The sequence below is a fragment of the Pithys albifrons genome, chromosome 14, assembly GCF_047495875.1.
Source record: "Pithys albifrons albifrons isolate INPA30051 chromosome 14, PitAlb_v1, whole genome shotgun sequence".
In the NCBI taxonomy this organism is placed as follows: Eukaryota; Metazoa; Chordata; class Aves; order Passeriformes; family Thamnophilidae; genus Pithys; species Pithys albifrons.
This window is the reverse complement of record NC_092471.1, coordinates 16,032,772-16,044,540: the sequence shown is the minus strand read 5'-3', so window position 1 is coordinate 16,044,540 and position 11,769 is coordinate 16,032,772. Positions and strand designations below refer to the sequence as shown.

At 42.2% G+C, this 11,769-nt stretch overlaps 1 protein-coding gene across 2 annotated transcripts in view; it reads left to right on the top strand.

The window, feature by feature from the left end:
* The first annotated feature begins 342 nt into the window (after positions 1-342).
* The window catches only part of HTR2C (5-hydroxytryptamine receptor 2C), a 219,120-nt gene continuing 207,693 nt past the window's right edge, over positions 343-11,769 (top strand). For both annotated transcript variants that reach the window (XM_071569242.1, XM_071569239.1), the window contains exon 1: positions 343-780. The gene's annotated coding sequence lies outside the window, so the exon portion shown is untranslated. The remainder of the gene's footprint in view (positions 781-11,769) is intronic.

The window sequence follows — 11,769 nt, the reverse complement described above, 5'->3', positions numbered from 1 at the left end:
CCGGACAGTGCCTGCCTGCGGTGTGGGTGCCTGCAGGTGATGGGGCAGCGCCTGGGACCGGAGAGCTTTGTGCGAGAAGCAGAAGCTCTGTATGCCTGAGTTTCGGTGACACTGCTGGGCTTGCCACGTCACTTGTGCCCCTCTTGTGTTCCTCACCTCCTCACCTGCGTGGCCGTGGCCTCCAGCCGCAGGTTCAGCACGCTGGACGCCCCATCCTTGCGGGCACTCTCAGGGGCTCCCGTGTGAGCCAAGAGCGGTGCTTTGCCGGAGCCTGGGGATCTGCAGCGGGTGATGCAGTGGGAGCCGTGCGCTGCCTGGCTGGGGATGCTGTGGGCTGCCGTGGGAATGCCTGGCTCCCTGAGCGCGAAGTGATTGCAACTAACACGAGGTTGGGACTACTTCTCGGAAGATGCCCTGTGTGTCTCCAGTCATTCCTCCCTGGCCTCACAGCAGAATATTTGGAGTTGCTAGCTTCCTCCTGCTGAGGGGGCACACAGGCATAGGCCTCCAGGGGGTTAAGAGCATCTGCCTTTACGCCAAGTGTTCGAGCAGGAAATAATCTGCAGAGATACATGTGCAGCAATTCAACTGCTGCTGCTCTCTCAGGCTGCTGCTGCTGCAGTTCGGTGTGTGAGAGGGGCTGCGCTGCTCACAGAAGATGCTTTCTTGGTGTGTCCGAAGCTCCAGGCATGGCAACAGAGCCCCAGCTGTCTGAGCTGGGGTAAATGTCTCCATCCCAGAGGGATTATGTGGACTTGCTGGCTCTGTCGGCTCACGGAGGTAGGTGCTGCTGCCTGTGCAATATGCCGTGATCTTTGCCGGAGAGATACAGTTCTCTCCTCATTCTGGGCTATAAAATTTTTAAAAATTTTCCTTAGGAACAGGGTTCATTTTTCTGTCTATAATGCCAGACAGAAAAATATATATGCGGTTTCTGTGTGTGCAGCAGGCAGGAGACAGCAAAAGATACCTGAGCGATACCGTTTCATGAGTGGCAATAAAGTTGTTGCACTTAATTGAAGCAAACTTGCCTCAGTCTCAGTGGAATGCACCTGGGAGCTTTTACTTCTTCTTGGCATGTGACCTTTTACAGAGGTTGGCTGCAGTATGGTGGGTTATGCTTCGGTTCAGAAACTGGGACACAGTGCACTCTACAGGTCCTTTCATTCTGCTCCTGTGGACGTGGGGAGGACAGAGGGCACCTACACAGAGAAGGAAAATGTTGCTGACAGGGAGGTGTTTTTTTGAGGAGTGAAATTACACTAAGAGGAAGAAAAAAAGGTGCCCTTCTGTGAGAAAGAGAGAATGTTAAGGTCCTAACGGTTGATCGTGGTGTTCAAAAGTAGAGAAGGAAATTTGTTTTAGAAGCAGCCTGTGTCTGGTTTCTGTCTTTTGCTTTCCCAGCTCTGTGGAGGAGAGTTTTGTTTAACTCTATTAACTACTTCACCACTTGGAATCTTTGCTTGAGGATTTTTTTTACACTAATACCTGGGAGAAAAACTGTCAGTGCCATCAAATTTCCTTTGGTTTGTTTTGGGAAGTTGCTTTCCTGAGAAATCCCTAAGAAAATCATCAGCAGCTTATACTGTTCCCCTCTCACTGTCAAGTCATGGTTTTTTAGTTTGTCTTGAGACCTTCACTGGGAGCTTTATTCTTTAAAGATTAAGCTGAAAGGAAAGTTTTTAGTTTCCCTGGAAAAGCAGGGTGTTGGGCATTGGATATCTATTTCATTTTGTTGTCCTGATTGACCCACATATGTATGTTTGCATGTTGGCTCCTGAGTGCAGACCCTGCCAAAGAAACCTGGCTGCTCAGGATAGGTAGGTGCTGCCTGGGTGACGTACCTGCATCATACGGAGAGAGGTTTGTCTGTGTTTCTGACATTGCAGATCTATTAAGATAGCACAGCCAACAGTGCCATTGCTGTGTAACAGTTTCAGAAATGTTTCTGTGGCATCCTGACAGAACAAATGTGTTATTCATAACTGCACTCCTGAGGAAAAAGAAGGGCATTGTCATCGGTGTTGCAAATCCTTTTAGTCACTTTTGTTTTCTTTGCTCAGGTAGCAACTGGAATGTGTTGCTACCTGAGCAGTTTGGTCAGAGCATTTGCAATTGCCTCCTCTGCTTCCCCATGGCTGTTGTGCTGTCTTTGACTCAGCACTGACGTATCTCATAGGGAAAGGTGGAGTAGAATCCCCCTTTTTCCCCCTGTAATTTGGGCCCAAATATAGACAAGATCATGTTTCCTTTTTTTGCAAGAACAGGACACTTGTTCACCCTCCTCTGGAATGCTGTAGAGAAGACCTTTTCAGCTCTGCAAGACCTCTATGTTGGATGGGGAGGAGCAGAAGTGGGTCTGGTCAATTCACGGCTGTGTATGAATCAAGAAGCCACAACCTCTTACTGAGGATGGAGACTGTGATGACACCTGAGAAGTAGCTGCTCCTCTCTGTCCTGAGAAAGAGGATCCCTTCTAACTCATGTACTAGGTAGATTTGGGCATGAGTACTCCATAGCAACACTATTTCTCCCACGAAGAGGAGAAAATCTGGATTCACTCAGAGAGGCAAACGCACAAATGTATGAACATTCAGTGGTGTGTCACCAGTGTAGTACTGGTGTAAGGTTATCTGAATTACTTCTTTCTGGAAGAGCATTTGTAAAAGGTGGTGAGCACTAAGTAGTACCATTGCCTGTGCAGGAAACACTAGAAAAAAAAATATATATTAGTCATTCCACTTACTGCTATTTGCACACAGGTAGAGTGATGATTAGAAGTGTCTGAATTAATGTAAGATGCTTTTCAAAAACAAGATTTCAAAATTAATTTAGTGATTGCTGGCCAGCAATAATTCCAGCAAGTGTATTTTATAAAAGGTCCTTTTATGTAAACAGCAAAATGCTGGGGCCTATTCCCATGTGATGTGTTCTCAAGGAGTGGATGGGAATGCAAACCTTATAACCATGCTCATATCCACTCAGGAAACCAAAACAGTACATCTGAAGTACTGATTATGTCTAAGCAGCTTTTCTGGTTGATAATAAAGTTCTGCATTAAACTCAAATTATGTGGAAGTTGAAAGCTATTTGCTAGAGTTAATAATGGTAATTTTTAAAACTGTAATTCATTACGATAATAACTGCTCAGCATTCTGTGTCACACACGCTGTACTGATAACCTTCCTCTGCCTGACAGTCACATTGTGCCCATCTTGTAGAGAGAGGGCAGGGACTCCCCAGTGTGCCGTGCTGCAACATGGGGCTAAGCATGGTGTTCTGATGGGCCCAGTGGTGGTCTGGCAGCAGTGATGGTGGGATCTCTGTGGGGTTTGCCTTTCTGGAGGCAAGTGCCTGGCAAACTATGCTGGAATGGCTGGGCAGTCATGTGCTACTTGTCCATCACAGCTGGTGCAAGGAATGGCTATCAGGCAGGGGCAAAGGAAATAAATTGAATCTTCCAGAACTGTTTGCTAGGGAATGATTTCCCTGATAAATTAAGAGGTAAATGAAGGCCAGTCCTTAGGCGTCTGCACTCTTTTCAGTGGCCTTTGCATATTTATGGTTTGGATACTGCTTGTGAACCAGCTACAGGTGATCAGAACCTCTGGTCCAGAAACTGTTGCATCGGAGATGAAACTGTGCCTTTCTGATAGTGCCTGGAGTATCTATACTGTGCTACTGCATTTGAAATCTCTGGCTTTGTACCACTTATAAAATGCAATCACAGTAGGTGGTGGCATCAGCCTCCTCTTAGTGAATGCAGATATTTATATTATGCAAAAGGTTTTCTTACTTTGCTGCATTCAGATGATGACTGGAGATACCATTCTTCTTAGATAAAAAATTGAGTCTGACTTTAGAGGTGAATTCAAAGAGCAATTTCTCTTTAATATATATAGCAACAAATAGGAACAAAGCTGCTTAAAGAGTACTTTAATGATGAATCATTATATTACTCTTGCCAGTCTGAAAGGCAATAAAAGTAAAAATGGTGCTAGGATTTAGTTGCTTAGAAAATTCACAGAAAGGGACTGTATTGTTGAGAGGGTTTTATACCACTTCAAAGAAATGTGTTGAGGTACAAAAATATCCAATGACTTTCCACCCCAAAGATAAGAGACAGCTGCTATCTATTGTTTATTGTTCCAGAAGGTCATTTTCTTTTCTTGTTAGTCACTCTTAATTTATTGGGTTTTTTTAAACCCTGACTGATTTCCCCCCACCCCTATTTCAGGACAGATGCTGTCATAATGCTTTTTCAGTGCTGTAATTTTTATTACCAATCCTAATTAAACACTGTAACTTTTTGGAAATTAGATTAATTTGAGCCATCAGCCCAATGCAAATGCTGTTATCATCAGAGATCATAAAATGTTCAAGGCAGCATAATTGTACTACATAGCTGCAGTGGCATGTGTCCAAGGATCTGGCTACCTTTGTTCAGCTGACATGGACTGTAATGTGTGCACTTCAGAGCAGTGCAGCATGAACAGAAATGATACGTTCCTCAGCTGTTGAATTGCACATTCTAGCCATAAGTCAACAAACATTAGAGAAAAGACATCACCTCTCCCATCACTGAAATACTCCTTCTGTGCTGTAAATGTTGTATGAATCCCTTGATTTCTGCACAATAGATAAAAGGACAGATAGAGGTGGGAGGTTGTTGCACATCAAAACTGCACTTTATTGGTGAGCTGGGTAGTAGTGAACACAATACAGTTAGCCCCACTGTCACCCAAGATTTCTCCACTCTTGGCCCATAGTCCATGAATTCTGGTTGCACAGGAGCTGCTTCAGCTGGTTTGATCTCCAGCCAGGACAACACACTGATCATCACTCCTGGGAAGCAGGGCAGGGTCCAGTAACCTGATCCCTTTTAGAACAATTTCTGTATTTTGATTTTAAATTTTTTTTTCACCCAGGTATTAGGTAGCAAGTAATGAATTTTGATTTCAACTCAAATGGTGGCAAAGTTGGTCTCTGTGCTCTGTCCCAGCTTTATTTCTTGGGTGGTGACATTATGGAAGACCTTACTGGTTGTTACAGATATAATTACCTGGCACTGGCAGACAGAAATGTGTTAATCTAACAAACCCATTTACATTAGAGCTTCATGTTTAGGCTTTCTTCACAGCAGAGAAAAAGGCACTTTGAGGGAACCATTACTCCTACTTATTTTAGGAGTCTACAGTAAGATGAGATGAATTGCAGGATAGAAATGCTCAGCCCTCTCTAGTCCCACAGATGGAGCCCGTGTAACTGGCTTGATGTTGGGTGTGGGGGTTTTGGCAGCAGCACTAGATGAGATGGACCCCACTACACAATGGCAGGTGGTTTCAGCCCTCGTTCAGCAAACTGCCAGCTCCACCTGGGCTACTCCGGCCTCCTTTGAGGGGTTTAGTGGAGGATCTGACTCTGCAGGTTTAACTCTGCCTTACTGAACTTGAATTACTTAGTAAATCCATGTTATTGAGTGGGGCTGTGAAGCATGTGCTGCTGTTTACCACTGAGCGTCTCAGTAGAAGATAGCCTTTTTTTTTCTGCTTACGGGGACCTGATATTGCTAATTGATTGTATATACAATCCCTTTGATTGGTAGTGCAAGACATGCTTTCCCCCTTGCCCCATTAGATAGCGATAATATCTTCCAGACTTGTGCATTCCAGGATTTAGGGTGAAACTGAAGTGGGAAAAATCTATGTCAGTTTAGAGACTGATGCGGATGATATGCATTTTTGTCAGTGGGTTTTGTGTATCTCCTGCCCACTTCCCAACACCTTGACTGTGTGCATGGCATTACTGCTGCAGAGAGAAGACAATTAGTGTGAGATTTGTCCCATAAAAAATTTTTATATTTTGGATTTACCCAGCAGACTTGTTTCAGCCAAAATGTGGAATTCAGGAGTGTGTTTTCATGCCAAGAGTTGCAGCATTTGACCACAAATGCCTAGCTCCATTCTTTCAGCATATGCGACGTTCAGGAAGCTCTGGGCAGACATGCAGGATTTTATAACAGCTATTGCTTGTAAAGAAAAAAATCATAAAGTGCAGAAGTGTATTAATTATCCGTATTTTAATGTATGTAGTGTTTTGCACACAGTTATTGTGGACATTGCTACCTGAAAGATTGTAATCTTAATGTTTCTAATGGGGGCTATTGTAGATTTACTGAAACTCTTACAGTTATGGTCTAAATTTAATATACACTCACTTTGAAAAAGCCTGTATTTTTAGATTTTATGGTACCCAGCACTACGTGCTTGGCTTGTAACAATAAAATCATAACTGAATGCTGGAATGAATGTGAATTTGTCTGTACCAAAGAGGTCTTGTCTTGATAACTTGCCTACTTTGAAATGTTAATCATCATATTATCTGTTTTCTACCACAGTGTGCAAATACCAAACTGCATGTAAGCGAGTCGTGATGTTGTAGTGTGAATATGGCAAATATTGTCTAGTAGTTCTTGGTTCTGCAATGGATACATGATCCTTGGGATCATGTTGCTTCACCTCCTGATGACACAGGCTATTGAAAAATTTCACCCAGCAACTTCTCCTTTCCTTCCAGAAGAATATTCAGACTTATTTAAAAAGTGAAGATAACTGGAACTCAGAGGTGTCCTGAGGGTAGTTGCTTTGGTGAATAATTATTTCTGGTGATTTATAAAATAATAAATCCAATCTGAGTTTATTTCCTTGTTCCATATGTTGTATCATCTTCGTTCTTTGTCTGCTTAATTAAGGAGCCTGCTAGTAATGGAAATCATTTCCCATGATGTGAACAAATCATTGATCAACCTTCTTTTTGCTAAAGTGATCATATAATTTAAACTCTTTCTGCAGAACCTCTTTTCAGGCCCTTAAATCCTATGCATTTCTCTCTATTTTTCAGCATCTTTTTAAGCTGTGGACATTAGAGGTGACTCTTTAGGAACAGCAGAACCCCACATTTCACTAATATTTTAACACCATGCACAGAAACATCACCTTTTTATCCTTGCCTCTCTTCAAATGTGTCACCAGATCTTGTAGCTCCAACATGGCCCTAGGACCTTGTGTTCCATTTGTCTCCCTCACTCCCATATATATATTTTTAATTCTGCAACTTTCAACATACAGTTCTCCCTCCTATAAGTGGAGTAGATCATGTGCCACTGCATTCTTTGATCCTAAACAAGGAGACTTGTGTTATTCTATATTACTGTCTGATCTTTGATAGGTCTGAGCATATGAAGGAGAGTGTTATTTGATCATGCTCATCTGAGTTTGGCAACATGCATCACTTAAGCTGGTTTTGAGTTGCACTGGGCTGCAAAACTTGTCTCTGTAGGCCCAGTTAAAAGCACTTCCATTCACTGATGGTTCCTCATTAAAATTACATCTTGTCAATTATCAATTATTTTTAAAGTGTTCTGTAGTAATTTCATGGAATGATATTCTTACAGTCAGTGTATGGTGTGTCACTGAGCTGTTTGCAAAAAACAAGCCTGCAGTGCTGGCACAGCTGCTACCCCCTTCCCCCACTTTATTAAGTATATTAAAAATAATTTCAGGGTTATTCAAAAGGCTAATTGAGGCTCCTATCACATGCAGATACAGGGTTCCCTACACTCATAATGATTTCAGCTTCCAGGTGGCCACTGGGTGATGTTTTCTTAGAAGAGACTGTGAACAGGTTTCTGTTGCTATTGGGGTATTCTTAAAATCAACCATGGCAAAGACAAAGCAAATTACAAATTTGATTTTTGAGTACTCTTGTTTACCCATACTTTTTGTTGGTTCTGTACTTTCTGCTGGTGTCTAATTTAATGACTTTCATTCCTTAGGAGTTCAGTTCTCCAGCAATTGCTCTGTCATGTTGCTTTGGGTCTCATGTCCAGGCTGGATAACCATCTTGACTACTTACAATTGCTGGACTAATATTTGTGGTCCATCCCAAACTCTATTGTCTAGCTCCTCATCTCATGTGTCTCTTCCTTAGCCTGATTGTGTTTTTCCATTGTTCTGCCCTTGAGGTACTTCCTTTCCAGCAGGAATATGGAGCAAAACCTTTTCTCTTCTGATCACAAGGGTGTTGTTGTTTTCTGTTTCCCATCCTCTTAGTGCTCACCTTGGTATTTCTTATTCTTTTAGCACCCCTTGTTCTTATCTCTGGGACTCCATGATTCCACCTTGATTACTTCTTTCTCTCTCTCTTTATGCCACCTTTGCTTTTTCACAGTTTTTTCTTGAACACTCCATTTGTTTCCTTGACAGTAACAGTTACTGACAGCCTGGTATCCTGTCTCCAGCAGTGGCAAATAGCAGATGCTAAGAGAATAATATAAAAAGCAGGGTGAGAATATAATAATCCTAATATATCCTGGCAGCAGTGGTCAGTGTCACATATGCCTGACTGTTGTGAATGTGTTTTAGCACAGCCCAGTGGGGGATATAATGCCTAAAACCTTGTGGGTAAGGAAAGGATAATTTTACAAGATGGCAAATTTTCTCGTGTAACCACCTCTTTCTGAAACCGCTGCCCTTTCCTTGTGGCACTGCTTTGCTTTGCTTAGCACAAACATGCTTGTTTCTGAGCCAGTCCAGAGGTTTATTCACAGGATTCCTCACACCTGATCGAGTAGAAGCTTGTGTTTCTCTCCCCTGAGTCTCCTTGAGATGGTTGCAGTGTGGCAAAATGTGTTTAGTTGTTAGCCCTTAAATGATTATGCTGCGTGACAGATTTCTCTGGCATTCAATATGCAATTCAATCTGACAAGTCTGATGTTCGAAAATTTATGAAAATCATGGCCACATAGGGGAGGGAGAGACCCCAACCAGTATCCCTCACCTTCTGAGGGGTTACAGGTGTCTGTCCTGCTTGCCCCATGGCAGGACATCCCAGGAGCATGTACATGGTGGCCAGGAGACCAGTAGCAGGGGCTGTCCCCAACCTGCAAAGCTGCTCTTCTCCATCAGTGATTTGATGAATCAAGGCTTGACACACAGAATGTAGGAGGCTATGAGGGTTACCAGGATGTGCACTTTGCTTCAGTGTGAGATTGAGATGTATCACAGCAGCCAAGTTAGTAGGAGGTGGCATGTCGAGGATTTGGGGCCTCTTCTCTCTGTATCTTCATGGTTACTTTGGGGTTCATTGACTATTTACAGATTATTTTTCCAGTATGCCATCAAATCTGAAACATGGTAGAAAAATATATTTCATTTTTTTAAAAAATGATAGGTTTAAAATTGCATTTAAAAATACCCATGTTGGCAATAGAATATATTATCCAGGGCACTGAGCAGCTACATCAGAGGAGTGATGCTGCAGGTGTTAGACTTCTAGTTACTAGTTCTTCAGTTGGTCCTTCCTATGTTACCATCACTGCTCTAGCATCCAACACACCATAGTTTGATTTATTCTCACCTGATTGTCAGCTTTACTGAAAGAATTATTTTATTTCAAAGTTGTGTTTTCTTCACATGATTTATTTTATTTTGTGGTTGTTGATTTGTACATTACTATCTGCAAAATTTTTGGAGAAGCCCTTGGCACTTACTTGGAACAACACATAGAGGACCAATGGGAAGACAGAAGCACTTTACAGACGTGACTGGTATTTGGTACCCAGCTCTTCACTGTTTGACCTCACTAGTAAGGGAAAGGTTCTTCTGTTCTTATAGGTGAGTCCATAAGTCCCTACAGCTCTGTCTGCTCCAATACATGCCATGTGATTGTTGAATAAGACTGAACATTATTCTTCCTGTCTATTTCCCCCCTCTCCTCCCAGAAGCAGAGGAGTGACTATCCTGAGCTGTGCCAAGTGATCCTAGCAGTGGCTTTAGAGGATGTTCAGAACAGGGCAAGGCACACGATGTGCCTTTGCCAGATGAAGGTTTCCAACTTCGTGCAAAGTTGTGCATGCCAGAGCTAAGGACTGTGTGCATATGTAAATTATCTTGTTAGAAATTCAGGGCAGAAAGGCACATGGTTCCTTTGATGCCAAAGGGAACTGTATCTAGAGACTCAGGGTAGAAATATGCCTCCTGATACATGTTTTACTTCCCTATAAATCATTTGTAAGTATAGCACACTCTATTAATTTAGCTGGTGACAGTGTTATTTAGGGGTGATACGAAACAGTCACAAAGTAATAAGGACTGCCTGAGAAGAAAATATGTGCTAAAGCTCTTAGGTATAATGCTAATTTAAATAAAACATGTGCTCTGTTGGGGCTGTAGAATATTTCTCCTAGAAGTCTTTATAATATTCAAGACGCGGACGCTTAAAGTTGGTTTTCTTCAAAATGAAGATGCCATGATTATTTAAGAATGCTGAGACTCCTCTTTAGGTTGAGTTGATTAATTTTGTTCTTAAAAGGATGTTTTATGGGTATCTTAGCAGTAGGGACACCTGTGTTTATCTAATGTATGCAAATGCAGTCCAGGAGCATATACCCCTAAACATGATAGAAAGCACAGGGAGGAACTTCTTATTGTGCTGCCAAGTCAGACCATGCTTCAAGTTAGGCTGATGAGCAAGGGCATGCTAAGCAGATATTGCTTTAATGATTGTTAATGCACATATGGTGCATGGAAAATAAATGTAATTCTTCGTACAAGGTGAATAAAAATAAATTTTCCATTAAAAAATCTCCAAATTTTATATGAAACCAAATTATGAATACACTAAGGGTAATAGCATTCTGTGTGTGGGGTGTTTACTGCCCCCACTCTATTTCTCTGAAGGTTATTTACTATGTAGACATTATGCTGTAAAATCCTTTGCTGAAGTGATAACCTTGTGCTACTTGCAAACAAAGTGTGGTTAGGTTGGAGTTATTGCTGCTATCTTGCTGTGCAGATTCTTTCTAGTTATGGTACAAATACTAGAACAAACAGGTCTTACTAATTTTAAGTACATCTTCCTACGTATTAAAAGTGTGCATTTTTTAACGTGTAGTTTATTGGAATTTGGATTAGAGCATAGTTGTGATGAAAGGTTGTTACAGTGACTGTTGGGGAGTGTATACCTACTGCAGGCAGCTCCCTGTGAAGCTGCAGGGTGTGTCCTGGGTGGGGGAAATGTCCTGAGCCCAGGCAAGGGCCCATGACCTTGTTGCAATGGGTAAGTTATGATTTACCCCTGGCTCTTTCAGCTGTGGTGGGGCAAATACTGTGCCTGCAACACTGAAACCTCCTGTGGGCTGGGAAAGAGAAGGTGTGAATACTGTGCTAATGATGCTAATTTTGGAGAAGAGGTACCCAGGAAGACAAGTTGTCTTCCTACCAGATGAAGCAGTAAACACCATGTGCTTACAGGTGTTTATTCTGTTGCTGTTTGGGCTGCTTGGGCTCTGTGTGACTCCTTTTCTATATGTTCTCACCTCTTAGAAAATGGTTTCCCAGGTCACAGTATTTTTAAATGTATATCTTAGCAGGAGAGGATGACTTAGTGATTGTTTTATTGTTCTGACATGAACTCTTCAGTAAATGCATATGATCACAGAATCATTTAGATTGGAAAAGACCTCCCAGATCTTTGAGTCTGACCTTTGACTGATCAGCACCTTGTTAACTAGACCATAGCACTACGTACCACATCCAGTCATTTCTTGGAAACCTCAGGAATGGTGACACCACCACCTCTCTGGGCAGCACCTTCCAATGTTTAACAACCCTTCTATGAAGAATTTCTTCCTGATATTCAACCTGAACTTCCCCTGGCATGGCCTGAGGCCATTTTCTCTTGTTCTGTTGCTAGTTACCTGGGAGAAGA